The 20,359-nt window shown below is 46.1% G+C and overlaps 1 protein-coding gene across 3 annotated transcripts in view; it reads right to left on the reverse strand.

Annotated features, from left to right (window-relative positions):
- BCL2L1 (BCL2 like 1) overlaps positions 1-20,359 on the reverse strand; it is a 51,898-nt gene that overhangs the window by 8,000 nt on the left and 23,539 nt on the right. The gene's annotated exons all lie outside the window — the stretch shown is intronic.

The following is a 20,359-nucleotide window of genomic DNA, read 5'->3' on the forward strand; positions in this document are numbered from 1 at the left end:
AGTGGGGCAGGGTAAAGAGATGGGTTGTCAGATTGCTGAGCCGACACCTCAGTCTAGCCAGCCCAGCTGTGGGTGGCACAGCAGGCAGCTCTACTTCTGAGCCTTAGTTTCTCCTGCTTTGACCTCAGTGATGAGGTGAGGCAGTGATGGTGAGACCAGGGGATGAAAGCATTTGGTAAAGCAAGGTGACCCTGGCGTTACTGGCTGAGGAGGGTGGCATGGGGGGCCCAAGCCATCCGGGCTGTAGGTAATATTTGGAGCATCCTCACAGCAAACTTCATGTTAATCTTTCTCTAAGTCTGCCCCTGTCAGCTGCCAGCCTCTCCTCCCCCGCCTCCTCCCCCACCATTAGTTCTAAGAAGCTAAGCCTGACAGATGTGCTTACTTCTCAGAAAAGGAAGTGGTTGTGCCAGGAGGAGATAACACCTCCGCTGGGGAATTGAGAAAGCTATCGCGCCCAGCAGTGCAAGCGTGGGCTCTCCACCTCCTCAGCTCAGAAGTGGAGTGCTAGTCTTGGAGGCAGAGAGAGATAATTCAGAAAAGCATTTACTGGGGGCACAGATGCTCATTTTGGGGCTTTCGACCACCTTCCCAGGGAGTGATGGCTGCTCTTTACCGAGCACTTACCATGCACCAGGCAAGGTGCTAAGAGCTTCGTCATGTATGCAAATTCACTTAATCCTCATAATAACCCCATGAAGTAAGTGCTATCATTACTTTCCAAGTTACAGATGAGGAAACAGGCACGGAGAGGTCAAGTGACCTCCCAAGGCCATACAGTTATAAATTGCAGAGTAGGGATTTGAATTCAGGCAGTCTGGCTCCAGAGCCCAAATGTTTAATGGCTCCTGGGCAGCTGCTACCTGCTCATAAGCATTCATTCCCTGGCAGTCTGGGCACTCCCCTCATCTCAATCCTCTCTCATCTCTTCCTTGGTAACTAACTCCCTATTCTTTCATGAGTAGATGGCCACAGCCTTTCATTCCTCTCCCAGTGTCCAGGGTGAGAAGGACCAAGGCTCACCCTTGAAAGAGAGTCAGAGACTCAAAAGTGACCTTACAAGATACCCATCCAACCTTCCATGTGATGCTCAAGCTCACCCCTAACTCATCCCCACTTCCCAGATGAGGTTCAGAAAGGTGGAGTGCAAATCTACAGATTCAGTGCAATCTCTATCAAAATACTAATGGCATTTTTTTCACTTGGTTATTTCAGGAAAGAGGTAGGTGGAGAAGAGAACAAATAATTATAAAATTTGTATGGAAACACAAAAGACCCCCAATAGCCAAAACAATCTTGAGAAAGAAGAACAAAGCTGGAGGTATAATGCTCCCTGATTTCAAACTATACTACAAAGCTACAGTAATCAAAACAGTATGGTACCAACACAGAAACAGACACGTAGACCAATGGAACAGAACAGAGAGACCAGAAATGAACCCACACTTATATGGGCAATTAATCTACAACAAAGGAGGCGAGAAGATACAACAGGGAAAGGCAGCCTCTGCAACAAATGCCGCTGGGAAAACTGGACAACTACATACAAAAGAATCAAACTGGATGATTTTCTCACACCATGCACAAAAATAAATTCAAAATGGATTAAAGACTTAAATGTAAGACCTGAAAACATAAAACTCCTAGAAGAAAACATAGGTGGTATGTTCTTTGATTTGTAATGTTTTTTTGATATGTCCCCTGAGGCAAGGGAAACAAAAGCAGAAATAAACAAATGGGAGTACATTAAACGAAAAAGCTTTCTCATGGTGAAGGAAACTATCAACAAAACTAAAAGGCCACCTATTGAATGGGAGATGATATCTGCAAATGATATAGCCGATAATCAGTTAATATCCAAAATATACAAAGAATTCATCCAACTCAAAAAAACATATAACCAGATTACAAAATGGGCAGAGGATCTGAACAGACATTTTTCCAAGGAAGACATACAGATGGCCAACAGGCACATGAAGAGATGCTCAACATCACAAAACACTGGGAAATGCAAACCAAAACCACAATGAGATATCACTTCACACCTGTCAGAATGGCTATTATTGAAAAGGCAACAAATAACAAGTGTTGGTGGAGACGTGGAGAAAAGGGAACCCTCACGCACTGCTGGTGGGAATGTAAACTGGTGCAGCCACTATGGAAAACAGTATGGAGATTCCTTAGAAAATTAAAACTAGAACTACCATATGATCCAGCAATACCACTCCCTGCATATTTATCTGAAGAAAACAAAAACACTAATTAGAAAAGATATATGCACCCCTATGTTCACTGAAGCATTATTTGCAATAGCCAAGATATGGAAGCAACCGAAGTGCCCATCAACAGATGAATGGATAAAGAAGATGATACACACACACACACACACACACACACACACACACACACACACGCAACGGAATATCAGCCATAAAAATGAATGAAATCTTGCCATTTGTGACAACATGGAGGGACCTAGAGGGCATTATGCTTAGTGAAATAAGTCACACAGAAAGGCAAATTCTATATGATTTCACTTATATGTGGAATCTCAATCAAAACAAAACAAATGAACAAACATAACAAAACATAAATAGAGTTACAGATACACAGAACAAACAGGTGTCTGACAGAGGGGAGGGGGCTGGGGGAGGAAAGAAATAGGTGAGGGAGATTAAGAGATATAAATTTCCAGTTGCAAAATAAATGAGTCTCGGGTATGAAATGTACAGCATGGGGAATATAGTCAATAACTATGTAGTATCTTTGTATGGTGACTTATCTTAACTAGACTTACTGTGGTGATCAGCTTGAATTGTATAGAAACACCGAATCACTTCGTTGTATAGCAGGAACTAATATAGTGTTGTAGGTCAATTGTACTTAAAAAATAAACAAACTCATAGAAAAAGAGATCAGATTTGTGGTTACCAGAGGCAGGGGCCAGGGGAAGGTGAGGGGAGGGGAAAGGAAGAAGGTGGTCAAAAGGTACAAACTTCCAATTATAAGATAAATTAGTACTAGGGATGTAATGTACAACATGATAAATGTAATTAATACTGCTGTATGTTATATATTAAAGTTTTTAAGAGAATAAATCCTGAGTACTCATCATAAGAAAAAAAATTTTTTTTCTATTTGATTTTGTACCTATACAAGATGACATGTTCACTAAACTTACTGTGGTAATCACTTTATGATGTATGTAAATCAAATCTTTATGCTATAAACCTTTTAAACTTATACAGTACTGTATGCCAAATATATTTCAATAAAACTGAAAGGAAATAAACAAAAAGAAAGGTGGAACATCCAGATCACATAGTAGGTCTGTTTCATTCCAGATGGTCCATACTCATGGAGTATCTCCAGGGCATTCTCTGCTTACACACTGTGAGCAGGGGTTCCCTCCCTCCTATGTGGAGCATTTCATCTTTGGACAGCTCTTTTGGAAAACTTTTCCCATTGATCAGCTCTCCTGGAAAACTTTTGCCTCTTTCCCTCTACCTCCCGCCATTGCTGGGCCTTAGTTCTGGTTCTCTCTCCTCTGCTGCTCTCCTCCAACTCTGTCCCAAGGGCTACCCAAGAAGGCAACATGAGCTGGCAGAGGAAGCTATGCCAGCCTTGCCGAAGGCCCTGGACCAGGTCCTGCTGCTCTCTGAGTATCAGCTTCCTCATTTGTAAAATGGCAGTGCTATCCAGATGAGGCCAAGGCTGGTGACAAATTAACTTCTTTTTCTCCACCAAACTGGGCTGCCAGAGCAACGAATAGGCAGGTACCCAAAAAGTCTTGCAATTAGACTAAGATGTTTAGCTTTGGACCTCATCTATAACATGGGAATTAAAAATGTACTTATTTCACAAGAACATTGTGAAACTTCAATAGTAATACATATAAAGGGCTTAGAACTATATGTGACACATAGTAGACTTTAAGTAAATGCCAGCTATTATACTGCTCTTATTATTAGACCAAGGCTCAGCCCGAGTCTTAGACCTTTCTCCATGGTCTGCAGGGTTTCCTTAGCTTTGTCGAGGGCTAAGCTGCTTATTCCTCACATGCCATGTTCTGTTCGGCCTCAGGACCTTTGCTCATGTTGGTCCCTATGCTGAACTCTCTCCTGCTTATCTCTTAGGTCTTAACCTACAGGCCACTTCCTCAAGGAGGCCTCCTGCTCTCCCCTTCCAAGTCTCCTTCGGCTCTCTCACCAGTTTGCTGAGCTGCTCATTTCTGACCATGAGCTCTGTCCCCCAGGCCTAGCCCAGTGCTGGGCCCAGAGAAGGTCCTGATGAGTACGGCTGACTGGTGGGAAGGGAAGAAGGCCAGTTCCCTCTCTCTTCATCCCCACCCTCATTGCCTGGCAAAACTAGGAGGAGGCCCCAAGACACCAGGTGATTGGGCAGGGTACCTGGGGCTCCCCAGACACCAAGTTCTCCCAGGCTCATGAGAAAGTTCTGGAAAAGGCATCTTCTGCATTGTGTTGAGGCAACAGGCAGGAGGGACTAGGGTAGCAATCTACAAAAGGAACAGGGGCTTGGTCTCTGGGGTCAACCCCCTCCCTAAAATTCTGCTTCTTTCTGGGGTCTATGCCTCTAAATACTCCATGGTCCAAAGCAGCCACTCCCTCCTCCTTTCTGCCCAGAGCTGCCCCCATTCCCTCATCTGGTGCTGATCAATGCTGCATGCTGTGGGGAAAAGAGCAATGGGCTGAGCATCAGCAGGTGTGGGTTTTGTGTCCCAGCTCTGTCACTGGCTTGCTTGGGGTGAGTCCATTCCTCTGTCTGGGATGCTGGGAAAGCCTGGGACTTTCCTCATCTGCAAAATGAAGGGGATCATCTCAAATCACTCTTACCAGTGCTGCAGCATGAGGAGGATGAAAATAATTCACACATGGGCAAATAAGTGACTACCTGTGTTCTCTCTCAGGGGTATCCAAAAGATCCAGTAACTTAGTGCGGAAGGTGGGAGGCAACATTCTGGAGTAGAAGAACTTGTTGCCTCCACTTTAAAGCCTGCTGAGCCTTGCCCTCAAACCTGCAGATTCCTGGGGAAAAGGGCAATGGGCATGTCTGTGACCAAGGCCAGCTCCTCAGAGGGCCAGACCTCGCCGGGCTGTACCCCAGTGGCTTCAACCTCCTCACCCCAGCACCGCCTCCAACTAGTCCAGACAAGTCCCGGGTATTTTCAGCCACCTTTATCTGATGGGAAATGTTTGGAATTCCACAGCAGAAGGCAACGGCTCTGGAGGATTTGGCAACAGGAGTAAATCCCTACAGCCCCCACCACATACAAATGGTCACACACACACCCCTGTAACCAAAACCTCAGAGCTGAAGGCGCCCTCAGGGTGCATTTCCTTCATTCTGGTTCCTTCTAGTCTCCCCGTTTCATCTTCAGCCCGGTCCACCAGCCCCCACAAGGTAGAGAACAGCAAGATGCCTGAGATGGTGCCAGGAGAGCTGAAGTACTCTTGTAGCCATGACGCTGAGGAGGGGGCCACCTGGAGGTTTGCTGTTCACGGTCAGTGCCCACAGCACCAACAAACTGCAGAAGGTCACCACCACCATCACCAGGCAAGCCCAGAAGCAACTCACTGTCCCACCTGATGTGGCATGACCTGTGGTTCACAGAGATGTCTAGTTCAACCCCTACCCTAAACAGATGGAAAACTGAGACCTGACGAGGTGAAGGGACTCCCCCGCAAGGCTTCTTGAGCCCTGGAGCACAAAAGTACAGGTTCCAACCCTAGCTCTGTGACTGCCTACTTGTGGGACCTGGGGCAAGACTTTACCTTTCCAAGCCCAGGGGCCTGTCTACAAAGTGAGAACACTGTCCTTACATCACAGGCTTAGCAGCAAGAATTAAATGGTCCATGGAAGGTGCTCAATAAATGTTAGCGTTATTTTTTTATAGCTAAAAATGAATGGCCCCATTTGTGCTTCTCATGTGGTATTCTCATTATTTATAGCTACAAACAAACAAACCCCCCCAAAACCCCCAAAACAGCTCATACTGACTCAGCCTCTGCTTGAATTCTCAAAATCTTCCAAGTAGGTCTTGTCCCCATTTTACCAACGAGGAAACTAAGGCTCAGAGAGGTGAGGAGACTTTGCCTGAGATCTCTGGTTACCAAGTGAGGGTGTCTGACTCCACAGCTCGTTAAATCTGCCAGCGCAATAGGACAGATGCAGAAGGATGTGACTAAGCTCTTCCTTCCTTCCCCTTTCACCCACCCACTGCCCACTACTTACTGAGAATCTTGGGCCTTGCATCAGAGATGACCCTGAGGTCAGGGCAGAGGCATATCTCTTGGTTCCCCCCAGGTGCCTTGAGGGTGGGAAGGACAGAGGTATGCGGATGGCTGCTCTGTGCTTCCCCACTGCCCCCCAACTCAGCCCCTGCAAGGCCAGTCCTTGCAGAGTCCCTCCCTCCACCTAGTCATTATCTTGGAAACAAAAGCCATGCCAAAAAGCTTTGGCGAAGTTGTTAGCTGCGTTTTTAAAGACAGACCATGACTCCTTTCTGGGCTGACCTGTGGGTTGTAGGAGGATTCCCTGCTTAGCTCTGGACACTCATTCATTCCATAAATCTTTATTAAGAGCCCACTAAATGCCAGGCACCACGTTAAGTGCTGGGGATAAAGCAGTGACTAAATTAGAAGAAAATTCCTACCTGCATAAGTTTATCATTTAATGGGAAGAGACAGGCAACAAACAAATGTCAGATGGTGATAAGTGCTAGAGAAAACTAAATGAGAGAAAGGGGTTAGCGAGAAACACGGAAGATGGCAGAATTAAAACCCTGGTCAGGGGCTTCCCTGGTGGCGCAGTGGTTGGGAGTCCGCCTGCCGATGCAGGGGACGCGGGTTCGTGCCCCGGTCCGGGAAGATCCCACATGCCGCGGAGCGGCTGGGCCCGTGAGCCATGGCTGCTGAGCCTGCGCGTCTGGAGCCTGTGCTCCGCAACAGGAGAGGCCACAACAGTGAGAGGCCCGCGTACCGCAAAAAAAAAAAAAAAAAAAACCCTGGGCAAGGAAAGCTTCTTTTAAGAGGTGACATTTGATCAGAGCCCTGAATGAAGTGAGGAACCGCACTGCAAGGATCTGAGGAAAGGCAGAGGGAAGAGCAAGTGCCAGGCCCTGAGGCAGGAACACACCTGGGGTGCTCCAGGAACAGGAAAGAGGTCAGTGTGGCTGAAGCTGAGTAGTGAATGAGGGGAGAATGATAGCGTAGGGTCTGGCAGTAGCCAAGGGCCAGATTGTGCAGGGCCTGTAAGGCCATTTAAAAACTTGAGCCTGTCCTTCGAGTGACATGGGAACACTGCAGGGTTCTGAGCAGGGGAGGGACATGATCTGACTTTGATTTTAACAGAATCCCTCTGGTTGCTGGGTGGAGATCTCCATGATTTTAACAGACTCCCTCTGGTTGCTGGGTGGAGATCTCCAGGGGTAAGGGTGGAAGCAAGAGGTCTGGTGAGGAGCTGATGCAGTCATCTGGGAAAAATATGAGGGTGGCCTAACCAGGATGGTGCCAGGGAAGCTGGAGAGAAGCAGTCAGATTCAGAATTTATTTTTAAAAGTAGAGCTGAGGACTTCCCTGGTGGCACAGTGGTTAAGAATCCACCTGCCAACGCAGGGGACACAGGTTGGAGCCCTGGTCCGGCAAGATCCCACATGCTGCGGAGCAACTAAGTCCGTGCGCCACAACTATTGAGCCTGTGCTCTAGAGCCCGTGAGCCACAACTACTGAAGCCCACACGCCTAGAGCCCATGCTCCGCAACAAGAGAAGCCACCTCAATGAGAAGCCTGCGCAACACAACGAAGAGTAGCCCCCGCTCACCACAACTAGAGAAAGCCTGCGTGCAGCAACAAAGACCCAACACAGCCAAAATTAAATAAATAAATAAAATTTTTTAAAAAGTAGAGCTGAAAGGATTTGCTAATGGAATGGATGTGGACTATGGGAGTTGCTTTCTTCTCTGGCCTTGTTTCTCATCTACAAAAGGCAGGGGATTTTTTTCCAGCTTGATAACTATGGGAACCCTGTGACATGAAGAAAGAGACAAAACCATTTCTGCTATCAAAGCCATTTGCTCACCTGACCTCCAGCCATGTGCAGGATCATGGAGTAGCCAGGCCCAGGGTAGGGGTGGGGATAGCTTGATTTCTATGGGGAGGGAAGGGGCATTAGAGCTGTCCTATGTGTGTCCAGGGCCTGCTAGGCAGAAAGTGCTCAGTGAGTGAGTGAATGAGGCAATGCTAGGAGGCCAGGATGTGTGCAAGAACTTTCCAAGTCCTTCCAAATTAACAACAGGTAAGCCTAGCCTAAGGGATTCCTCTCCTGGCATTCCTTCTGCATCCATTACATTCTAGGCTGAGTGTCAAGTTCCCATTCTTCATGAATGGGAGACTTAGAGGTCTGAAATCACCAAAGCAGAATTTTAGAACTGGAAGGAAGCACAGACACATCTGGCCCACTCTATCCACAATTTTAGCGGTCACTGTTTTGGCCTTATCCATGTGTCATGATTATTATTAACATTTTTCTATCAACTGACTCACTTTTTAAACACTTAAATGTATTGAAAATTTTTAACCCATCCCCCAACTTGTTCTTTCTGCATCTTTCCCCCTTTTACTGAATGGTAGCAGCTTCATCCGTCCAGGTACTGAAGCCTGGAACACCTTAGAGTCAAGATCCTTAAGTCCTCTCTAGCTCTGATCTGTCAGCAAATTCCGCTGGATACATACTCAGAATTTATCCAAAATCCCACCACTTCTCACCACCTCCACTGTCCAAGCCAACATTATCTTCTGCCTGTATTGTTATAACAACCTCCTTACTGATCTCCCAGCTTCTTACTTCCCTCTCTGGTCCCTCACACAGCAGCCAGAAGGGTCCTTCTAAAAGCAGTCGGGGGACTTCCCCCGGTGGTCCGGTGGTTAAGATTCCATGCTCCCAGTGGAGGGGGCACAGGTTCAATCCCTGGTTGGGGAACTAGGATCCCGCGTGCCACACAGCGTGGCCAAAAAATAAAAATTAAAAAAAAATTAGGGCTTCCCTGGTGGCACAGTGGTTAAGAATACATAAGCCAATGCAGGGGACACAGGTTCGAGCCCTGGTCCGGGAAGATCCCACAGGCCGCAGAGCAACTAAGCCCGTGCACCACAACTACTGAGCCTGTGCTCTAGAGCCTGCAAGCCACAACTACTGAGCCCACGTACCACAACTACTGAAGCCCACGTGCCTAGAGCCTGAGCTCCACAACAAGAGAAGCCACCACAATGAGAAGCCTATGCACCGCAAGGAAGAGTAGCCCCTGCTCACTGCAACTAGAGAAAATCCGCGCGCAGCAACAAAGACCCAACGCAGCCAAAAATAAATAAATAATTTAAAAATAAATAAATAAATAAATAAAAATAAATAAAAGCAGTTGGACCCGAGCCTGTCTGGTCAAACCACTCCCCCCGCCTTCCCATCTCACCCAGAGGAAGAGCCACAGTGTCTCACCACGGCTCACACAAACCTCTGTCTTCTACCACTCTCTCCTCTGCCACTCTGTTCTAGCCACCCTGGTCTCCTGTCCTCTTCCTCAAACATGCCAACAACACCCTTCTCACCTTGGGGTCTCTGTACCTGTACCCTCTGTCTACAATGTCCTTACCACAGACTGTTACATGGTTTACTCCTTCAGGTCATACAGATCTCTCATCCCATGGCTCCTCCTCAGAGAAGCCTTTCCCAATCACTCTTTATTAAAACAAACAAATACCAACAGATACCTAGCCACCCTCCACCCCCACCATCATTCCCAGTCTTTTTTTTGTGTGTGGTACGCGGGCCTCTCACTGTCGTGGCCCCTCCCATTGTGGAGCACAGGCTCCGGACGCGCAGAACCAGCGGCCACGGCCCACGGGCCCAGCCGCTCCGCGGCATGTGGGATCCCCCCCGACTGGGGCACGAACCCACGTCCCCTGCATCGGCAGGGGGACTCCCAACCACTGTGCCACCAGGGAAGCCCTCCCTGTCTTTTTAGAATGTAAACTCCATGAAGGCAGATATCCCCAGTAGCTAGAACGGTGATTGGCACAGAGCAGACACTCAGTAAGTATGTGCTAAATGAATAAATGAAATGAAAAGGCAACTTATATTATTATGAATACTAGTATAAACAGAAAACCAGTATCATTTGCCACAGACGGAAATCAACATAAAATAAAAACACTACTAAAAATCTTAAATGTTTATCTGCATATCAACTATAAGTTACCTTAAAGATCAATGCTACAGGTACTGATCTTGGTCCCACATCTTTACAAAGGAGATACATGAAGTCTAGGGCAGGAGAAAGCTCAGGACAAAATAAGCCAGCCCATTAGAGGCCAGTCCAGAGCAGCCACACAGGTGCCCCTTCCCTGCCTTGGAACCACAGCCCCGCCCCCCAGAGTGCAGGCAGAGAGATTGAATCTTGGGACGGGTACAGTTAGGATGGACCAACAGAGCCTATCTGAGGGGACAAGAAAGCTCTCCCCTTGGCCAGGCACAGAACTGGCAGCTCTGCTGAAGAGAACAAAGGCCAAAGTGGAGTATGCCAGGCAGAAGGACCCTTGTGGGGCTGCATCGTGGGGGACGGGCATGCATAAACCTGTAGGTGAGGTCTGCGGACACCAGACAGCTGAGAGCAGAAATGAAAACAGGCTAGGTCCCAAAGGGTGGCAGCTTCAATCCCGTAAACACCAGACAGGCATGGGGGTTCAGGTGCAGGCCTAGGGGCCCAGCTGAGCCCAGCGTGAAGCTGAGACCTTCCCAGTCTCCTCCATCAGTGATGATGATGCTAAGTTGTGCTGAGCAGAGGACCACCAACCCTGCTACTACTAACCACAGCAGGCATTAGACATTAAGGGGGAAAGAGACAGAGACACCCTCCTAGTCCCCACATTCCAGATGGTCTCTTCCAGCACCCTCCTAATTCCAGTCAGCTCTGCCTACATAGGCCCTTGAGGATTTGATCCCTGTTTGGAGGGGAACATTCTTTTCCCATCCCCACAGGGCTTAGCAAACATGGCTGCAGGTGCAGGGGTAGAGATAGAGCTGTTGTAACTGCCAGGCCAGCAACGCCTGACCTACATCTCCACGGTTGGTCGCATGCAAAGAAAAATACCAGGGATTTCCGTTGGTGTTCACCAGATGCAGCTGCCAAGGGAAGGCTGGGTCTTCTGAAGACCTATTGTGAGTTGGGCGGGACCAGCGGTGAGCTGGCTGGGATAGTCTGGGGGCTGGCCTCTAAATTATTTCCTGGCTTTGAGGACCTCCCTAGACTTCAGAGAATCTATCAAATTTTTACCTTTTTTCTATCAAGGTCTTCCACTGAACTTCCCCCTGATCCCCCTTCTAGTATATCATCCTTAATAAGAATTGAGAGAGAGAGAGAAAATGAGAATGAGATTCTATTTGGGAAAAAACTCCCCAAACTAAACAGCTGTTCTAATTGTAAACTGCTGGCATTTGGAGTGAGGTTTAGATTTGCATAGAAAAAAAGCAATTTGGAATCCAGTTTTGCAAGATAGTATGAAAAGGACCTGGGACCTTAGTCACCACCGCTCTGTGGTGACAGAGACATGTCTGGCTCTGGACATGTCAGTTAATCACCCTGGCCTCACTCTTCTCATCTGTCAAGTGTGGAGGATGGACCAGAGGATCTCTAAGGCTCTCTCTCCAGCTCCAGAGTGCTATGATCCCAACCCTAGGCCTTCCTCCAGCACCCCCGTACCCCTGCGGGGGAGCAGTATTGTATAGGGAAGAAGTAAACTCTCTTAGGTGACAAGAGACCCGAGTTCTAATCCCAGTGTTGCTGTTTATTAACTCACTGTGTGGTCTTGGGTAAGTCACTTTACCTCTGGGGGCACATCACTTTCTGCATATGTAAACCAAAGACTTGAAAGTTCATTGAAAAAAGCACTATAGGAACTTTGGCATTATTATGCCTCCCTTATGTCATTCACCCCTTAGAGTATGCCTGCCTCCCAAAGGGCATGTTCTTCACCTGCAATTGCCTCAAACTGCAAATCTTAAGATCCTAGAGACACAAAATGGAGGAAGGGGGTTAGAACCCCCTTCTAACCCCCTTCTGTCTGATCGCAGAGCCTGTGTTCTCCCACTACAGAAATGTGGAGGTGGCACGGATGGTGGACAGGACTTGGGATTTGGAGTCAGAAGACCTCAGTAGCTTCCATGGTAAGAGGAAGACCTCCTCTACACCTCCTGGCATAAACAGAGGCTCAATGAGATAATATATGAACACAAAGCAGCACTGGACAAACCTTAGTCAATGTCTCCAGGCCACCCAGCATAGAGCCCACAGTGCTCTCCCTGAGAGGCCATGGAGGGACTCAGAGTCCTAAATCTGACACTTATTTGCGGTGCACTCTGGGCTGATCACTTAAACTCTGAGTCTCAGGGTCCTTGTTTATAAAATGGGCATAAGACCTACCCCATCGGGCTCAATAAATGTTTGCTATGATTCTAATTATGTTACGCTTCCTCCCTCTTCTGAACTCTTCTAATCCTGTAGTCGTTTCCATTGACTTTGGTACTTGCAGTCTCATGACCTAAGTTGTTGAGAGCTAGGCCCGTACTTTATACATCTCTTCTCTCCCATGGGGGCAGTGAGCACATGACAGGTGTGCAAAGAGCACCTGTTATACCATTGGGAGATGGGTTCTTTCTGAAGTAATATCAGTGGGGGCCATCGCCAATGATCACCAACCAATCCTCGGGCATCACACTGCAGCACACTCTTTGCTACCCTGTGCTGAATAGTGGGCACAGGGGTGGGGAGTATGAGGTAAATGGAAGCTGTAGGCCCTCTCCTCTAAAGCAGTCAGTGTGAGGTGGAGAAGCCAGATTCACCATCTGGAGAGGGCACCAAGCAATACAGAAAAACGGAAGAGGCAGAGAGAGCCAAGGGAAATCAATGGACACCAGAGGGAGCGAGTGAGTGTGTCTGAGTCTAACAGATTGTATTTGGATTCTGTCCTTATTAGCATCTGACCTGTCTTACTCTCAGTTCACTAATCTGGACAACGGGGACAATAATATGTTTCCCAAGCAGGATTATTGTGAGGGTTAAAAATACGACATTAGTGCACCTTATAGCACCTTGCACATAACAGGTACTCAATAAATGGGGTTATGTCTATGGGCCCCTCTGACGGCCAATAGATTGCACACCAAGAACCAGTACGACTTATGGCTCTCTATAGCAACTGGAGCTCTGGATGGAGAAAGTCCTCTTGACAGAATCCTGATTAGATTTGGAAACTCTTTCTATAGAAGGAAGGGAGGCAGCTCAGTACAGACCAGAGGCCTCAGATCAGACATATGTGGTTCCCCCCTGGGGACTCCATAGCTTCCTGGCTATGTGTTCTTTTGGCCAGTTACTGTGAGTCTGATTCCTCATCTGTGTTAGACTCTAAGACCATGTGTTACTCCTTCCAAGAGGCAGCCAGGGTGTTCTTTAAAAGCACAGAGCACAGGGGTTAGAGGATTCAAACCTGGGTTTAAATCCCAGCTCCGCAACTTACTAGCTTGGGTGAGTGACCACAGCACACTATTTAAACTTCCTGAGCTTCAATTTTCTCATCTAAAAACCTTCCTCCTTCGGTGGCTTTATTACCAGATAACATGCTTGTGTCTGGCACACAGTAACAACTTCACTTGATACATGAAAGTGTTATCTTTGTATCCAGAGCCTGGCACTGGAAAGCACTCAATAAATGTGCTGAATCAAACCCTGCCCAGTGGAAGGGGTGAGGGGAGGAAAGATGCTCCTGTAAACTGGCACTTGCTGCTACCAGCCCAGGTTGGTGACATCTATCAAAATCACAAGTGCACATGCCCTTTGACCCTGCAATTCCACATCTAGGGATTTATCCTCCACAGATACCCTGTAGTCACACATGGGCCAAATGACAAATATATCGGGCTCTTCACTGAGTATCCTAATGGCAAAAGACTGCAAAAAAGTGTTTACCACTGGAAACTGGTTAAATAGAGGACGGTACCATGTATGGAATACTCCGTAGCTATTAAGAATGAGAAAGCTCTTGATGGACTGATACAGAGTGATCTCTAAGAGACACTGTTAAGTGAGAAAATCAAGGTACCAAATAGTATTTATAGCACACAACCATCTGTATAAAAACCAGGGGAAACATATGTGTTTGCTTATGTCTACAGAGTCCATTCTCCCAGGAAGGGAACTGGGTGGCTAGGAGAAAAAAGTGGGAGGGAGACATTTATTCCTTTCAAAATTTGAACCCCATGAATATACTATCTATTCCAAGAAAACTAATAAAAAGTTAAAGGGGGAGTGGTTTGAGAGAGGAGAGAAGAGAGAGAGAGAATAATTCTCCCACGAGAAGCAGCTGGGACTCCCCAAAGACAGACCCTTTGGCCAGTCATCATACTATCAGAAAAAAAAAAGACGACTCTGGTATTTGCATCCTGTGACAGCAAAATAACATCACTGCTGTGTGACCAACTGCACTAGGGTTGCCAACATCTCTGATCCTTTGGCCCTAGGAGAGGACCAGGATCCATGATGAGGTCCCTCTATCCTCTGGGTTAAGTCTGTCCAGGTAGAGTAACAGGGAAAGAAGGTTCAGGTTAAAGTAAAAATTATCCCTGATAGTCTCAGAAGAAAAAAGGGAAAGGAGGGAACCTAGTCCTGGAGGGAGCCCTCTTCCCACCTTTCTTTCTTTCTTTTTTTTTTTTTTTAAAGAAGGCATTGGATCTTTTTTTTTTAAATTTTATTTATTTATTTTTGGCTGCGTTGGGTCTTAGTTGCTGCGCTCGGGCTTTCTCTAATTGCAGTGAGTGAGCAGGGGCTACTATTCGTTGCAGCGCACGGGCTTCTCATTGTGGTGGCTCCTCTTGTTGCGGAGCACGGGCTCTAGGCGCACGGGCTTCAGTAGTTGTGGCAATGCGGGCTCAGTAGTTGTGGCACATGGGCTCAGTAGTTGTGGCACGCGGGTGGCTTAGTTGCCCCGCGGCATGTGGGATCTTCCCGGACCAGGGCTTGAACCCGTGTTCCCTGCATTGGCAGGCGGATTCTAAACCACCGTGCCACCAGGGAAGCCCCACCTTTCTTCCCTTAAGGCCCCTACTACTCCTTCTCCTCCGTTTTCCTTAACAATCTGCCTGCATGCTAAAAACACTCTATCAGGGACTCCTGGAAGTAAATGGAGACCCAGCTGGCTCTGTAAGATATATACCTGGCTAATAAAATATAATAAAAGATGCTTTACCTCATAAGTAACCCTGGAAATAGTCCTTGGATATTTTTAACTTTTTATTATGAGAATATTTCAACATGTACAAAGGTAGACAGAATGATAAAATGAACCACCGTCACTCAGCTTCAACAATTATCAACTCAGTATCAATCTGATTTCATGTGTTTCAACTCTCCCTCACCTCTCTGTATTATTCTGAAGCAAATTCTAGACATAGTTTAGCATGTATTTCTAAAAGAGAAAAAAAAATCCATAATCACAATACCATTATCATATCTAAATTTGAAAAATCCAGCAAAAGTCTTGGAAGGGGTTTAAATGTGATCAAAACTCTTTCCCAAAGAGGGCACCTTTGTTCAATATGAAATATTAATGCAGTGTATATAATAAGCTCCAGGTACAACTCAAGTTATAAATAATTCAGATCTGTAGATGTTTAAAACCTATCGAAATAAGGGTATTCCACCAACAAAAATACTAAGACACGAGAGTCAATTCCAGATCTATTAAGAACTTAAACGTGAGAGGTAAAACTTTAAAACCTTTAGAAGAAAATATAGACAAATGTCTTTAGGACTACAGATTAAGGAAGTATTTCTTCAACATAACATAAAGGGTGTAAATCATGGAAGAAAAGATTCAACTACATTAAAATTAAGAAATTCTAGTTATCAGAAGACATCATATATAAAGTGAAAAGGCAAACTGCGAGCCTATATTCATAACACGTGCAGACAAAAGATTAGTATTCAGAATACGGACTTCCCTGGTGGCGCAGTGGTTAAGAATCCGCCTGCCAATGCAGGGGATACGGGTTCGATCCCTGGTCCGGGAAGATCCCACATGCCGCTGAACAACTAAGCCCGTGTGCCACAACCACTGAGCCTGCACTCTAGAGCCCATGAGCCACAACTACTGAGCCCATGCACCACAACTACTGAAGCCTGTGCGCCTAGAGCCCGTGCTCCGAAACGAGAAGCCACCACAACGAGATGCCCACAAACCGCAACAAAGTGTAGCCCCTGTTCGCCGCAACTAGAGAAAGCCCACGTGCAGCAACGAAGACCCAACACAGCCCAAAATAAATAAATTTATATATAAAAAAGATTAGTATTCAGAATACATAAAGAATTTCTAAAAATCCATAAGAAAAAGGCATATGAAAAGAAAACAGAGCAAAGACTTTTACAGGTATTTTACAAAAGAAGAAACACGGTCAACAGATGTAAGGAAAGATTCTCAACTCCACTGAGAAATGCAAATTAAAACCCCAAGATACCATCTCACACCCACCAGCTATATAAAAATTTTAAAGTCTGACCATATCAAGTATTAAGATGTAAAGCAATGGAAATTCAAATGCTGCTGTTTCCAGCATAAATTCTTACAAACACATAGGGAAACATTTGGGCATTACCTTCCATCAAGCAATTCCACTCCTGAGTATATACCCTACAGCAATGTTTCCCACAGTGTGGTTCCTGGACCCGCAGTAGCGGTATCACCTGGGAAGTTGTTAGAAATGCAAATTCTCAGGGCCCCAACCCCAGACATACAGAATCAAGCACTGTGGTGGTGGAGCCCAGCAATCTGTGGTTTAACAAGCCCTCCAGGTGATTCTGATAAGCAGCTGAAGTCTCGGAACCACTGCCCAGGAGAGACTCTTGAACGTGTGCATGCGAGGGAGACACACACAGAATGTTCAAAACCACATTGTTTGAAATAGCAAAAACAAGGGAACAACCCAAATAATCACTGACAGTAGAATGGATGCATAATCTGAGACATAATCATACAAAGGGATATGAAAATGAATGAACTACAACTATACACATAACATCGAGGGATCTCACAATGTTCAATGAAAAAAGAAAACTGCAGATGAATACACACAGTATGATATTTAAATGAAATTTAAAAGCATGCAGAAGCATACACACACACACACTAAAACATTTTTTTAAAGGCAAGGGAACGACAGACACAAATCTCAGGAGAATGGGTAGGGTGTGGCTGTAATTGGAGAGGACACACAGGGGGCTCTAAGGTATTCATAAACTGAGTTATGAGTTTACAGGTGATTATTTTCCTAGTCTTGAAACTTCACATACACATAAGATATTCTCTGTTGTATTTATGATAAATTTCTTAAAAAAAAAAAAAAAGTTATACTGGAACAGTGCATACTGGGAGCCAGAACTGCAACCACTAACTCTGGCTACATGTGTGGTGTCCAAAGAGTTAAGCCTGTTTCTCAGCCTGTGGGTGGGAGGGCAGGCAGCAGCTGGGGCACAGTGGGAGTCTCTGGCTCCAGCTGGCTCCAGCCTAGATCTGCCTGGATCAAGCACCACGCCCAGGAACTGGCACCTGTGGGGGCAGGGCCCTCTGGACAGGTGGCACCTGAAGCCCCTGATGACCTGCACATGTAAGGGACTGGGCCCAGTCAGATGGATGGCAGTCTCCTCCTTTAGGAGCCCCTCCATCTGGTAAGAAAGTGTGCTGGTGGCAGCTTAGAGATGGTGAGAAGTGGGAAGAGGGTCTGGGACTCAGCGTGGAGGCGGGGAAGGAACTGGGTGGGCTGGGCTCAGATACCAAGGGAGGCTGCTGGGATTAGCACCTGCTGAGAATGAGATTAGGTTTCTTGGGAAGGGCTCATCTATCTAATGCCCCCCAAAAGCTGTCTCCCTACAGCTTTTCTCTGCTGGACAGATGGTGTCTGAGCTGCTTCCTTGAGAGGGTGGTGGAGGTGGGGTGGGAGCTGATGCCTGCTTGGTCTTGGGCTTCCCTGTCTTCCACAATAGTAATGATCAGAGACCCACTACATGCCAGGCACTGTCCTAAAAGCCCTTCACACAAATTACCTCCATTTAATTTTCACAGCACCAGACTGCCTATGGCCTAGAGAGCAGGTTTACATTCAAGGAGACCTTGGCTTGGTATACTTAAACACTTGCCCAAAAAAAAAGTCAAAGAGTGAACAAACTAGGACTTGCATGCAGGAGCCCTCGCAGGAAACTACTGGCCGTGACGTCTTCCCCTTCTCATTAAACGGCAGCAAGTTCCTTCCTGTTGCGCAGGCCAAAAACCTGGACTCCTTTTTCTCTCACATACCCCTTATCCAATCATTAGCAGATCCAGTGGCCCTGACCTTCAAATTGTATCTATGCTCTGACCACTGCTCACCACTTTGGCCACATCTCTACCCTCATACAAACCACCATCATCACCTGCCCAGCTTCTTACTGGTCTCTTGCTCCCACCTTTGCTCATATAGTGAATACAGGGACTCTGGTTAGTTTACACTGTATACCCAACCTATAGCTCAGTGTCTAACACATGGCAGGTACTCAATAACTATTTGTTAATGAACAAATAAATGAATGACCAACATCTCTCAGGAAATGACTCAGATTCAGAAGGGAGGAAGACCTGCCTGAGTGCCCTTAGCTTTCTCAGCCCAGATGACCTTTGGTACCCCAAAGCAGTGGTCAACATCCTTCCCTATTATGAAATGTCCTGGATGTATAGCATTACCACTGTGTCATCCACTTGTGCCTGTACACATGCACACACACACAGGGACAAAGGTACTGGAACAGGGCTGCTTCTGATTAGGAATGAGCCTAGGACACTTATTTCTAGGGGACCGTCCCTGCACTGTATACACGTTGGTTTTTATTCTCATGAATGAAGAGTCACTGGAGGGTTCTGAACTGAAGAATGACAGGATCTGACCTCTACTTTAGAAGAATCACTGGTTGCTATATGGCTAACAGATTGGGAGGGGGGGGCGGTGTGCAAGGGAAGAAGCATGGAGGTGGCTGTAGAGTTGTCCAGGTGAGAGAGGGAATGAGCAATAGTTCTGCCCTCAGCCAAAGCAATCTTGAGAAAGAAAAACAGAGCTGGAGGAATCAGGCACCCTGACTTCAGACTATACTACAAAGCTACAGTAATCAAGACAGGATGGTACTGGCACAAAACCAGAAATATAGATCAATGGAACCGGATTGAAAGCCCAGAGATAAACCCACGCACATATGGTCACCATACCTTTGATAAAGGAGGTAAGAATATACAGTGGAAAAAAGGCAGCCTCTTCAATAAGTGGTGCTGGGAAAACTGGACAGCTACATGTAAAAGAATGAAATTAGAACACTCCCTAACACCGTACACAAAAATAAACTCAAAATGGATTAAAGACCTAAATGTAAGGCCAGACACTATCAAACTCTTAGAGGAAAACATAGGCAGAACACTCTATGACATAAATCACAGCAAGATCCTTTTGACCCGCCTCCTAGAGAAATGGAAATAAAAACAAAAATAAACAAATGGGACTTAGTGAAACTTAAAAGCTTTTGCACAGCAAAGGAAACCATACACAAGACTAAAAGACAACCCTTGGAATGGGAGAAAATATTTGCTAACGAAGTAACTGACAAAGGATTAATCTCCAATATTTACAAGCAGCTCATGCAGCTCAATATCAAAAAAAACAAACAACCTAATCCAAAATTGGGCAGAAGACCTAAATAGACATTTCTCCAAAGAAGATATACAGATTGCCAACAAACACATGAAAGGATGCTCAACATCACTAATCATCAGAGAAATGCAAATCAAAACTACAATGAGGTATCTATCACCTCACACTGGTCAGAATGGCCATCATCAAAAAATCTACAAACAATAAATGCTGGAGAGGGTGTGGAGACAAAGGAAACCCTCTTGCACTGTTGGTGGGAATGTAAATTGATACAGCCACTATGGATAACAGTATGGAGGTTCCTTAAAAAACTAAAAATAGAACTACCATACGACCCAGCAATCCCACTACTGGGCATATACCCTGAGAAAACCATAATTCAAAAAGAGTCATGTACCACAATGTTCACTGCAGCAGTATTTACAACAGCCAGGACATGGAAGCAACCTAAGTGTCCATCGACAGATGAATGGATAAAGAAGATGTGGCACATATATACGATGGAATATTACTCAGACATAAAAAGAAACGAAATTGAGTTATTTGTAGTGAGGTGGATGGACCTAGAGTCTGTCAT

The sequence above is a fragment of the Grampus griseus genome (genome assembly GCF_964374135.1).
Source record: "Grampus griseus genome assembly, chromosome: 14".
NCBI classification, from domain to species: Eukaryota; Metazoa; Chordata; class Mammalia; order Artiodactyla; family Delphinidae; genus Grampus; species Grampus griseus.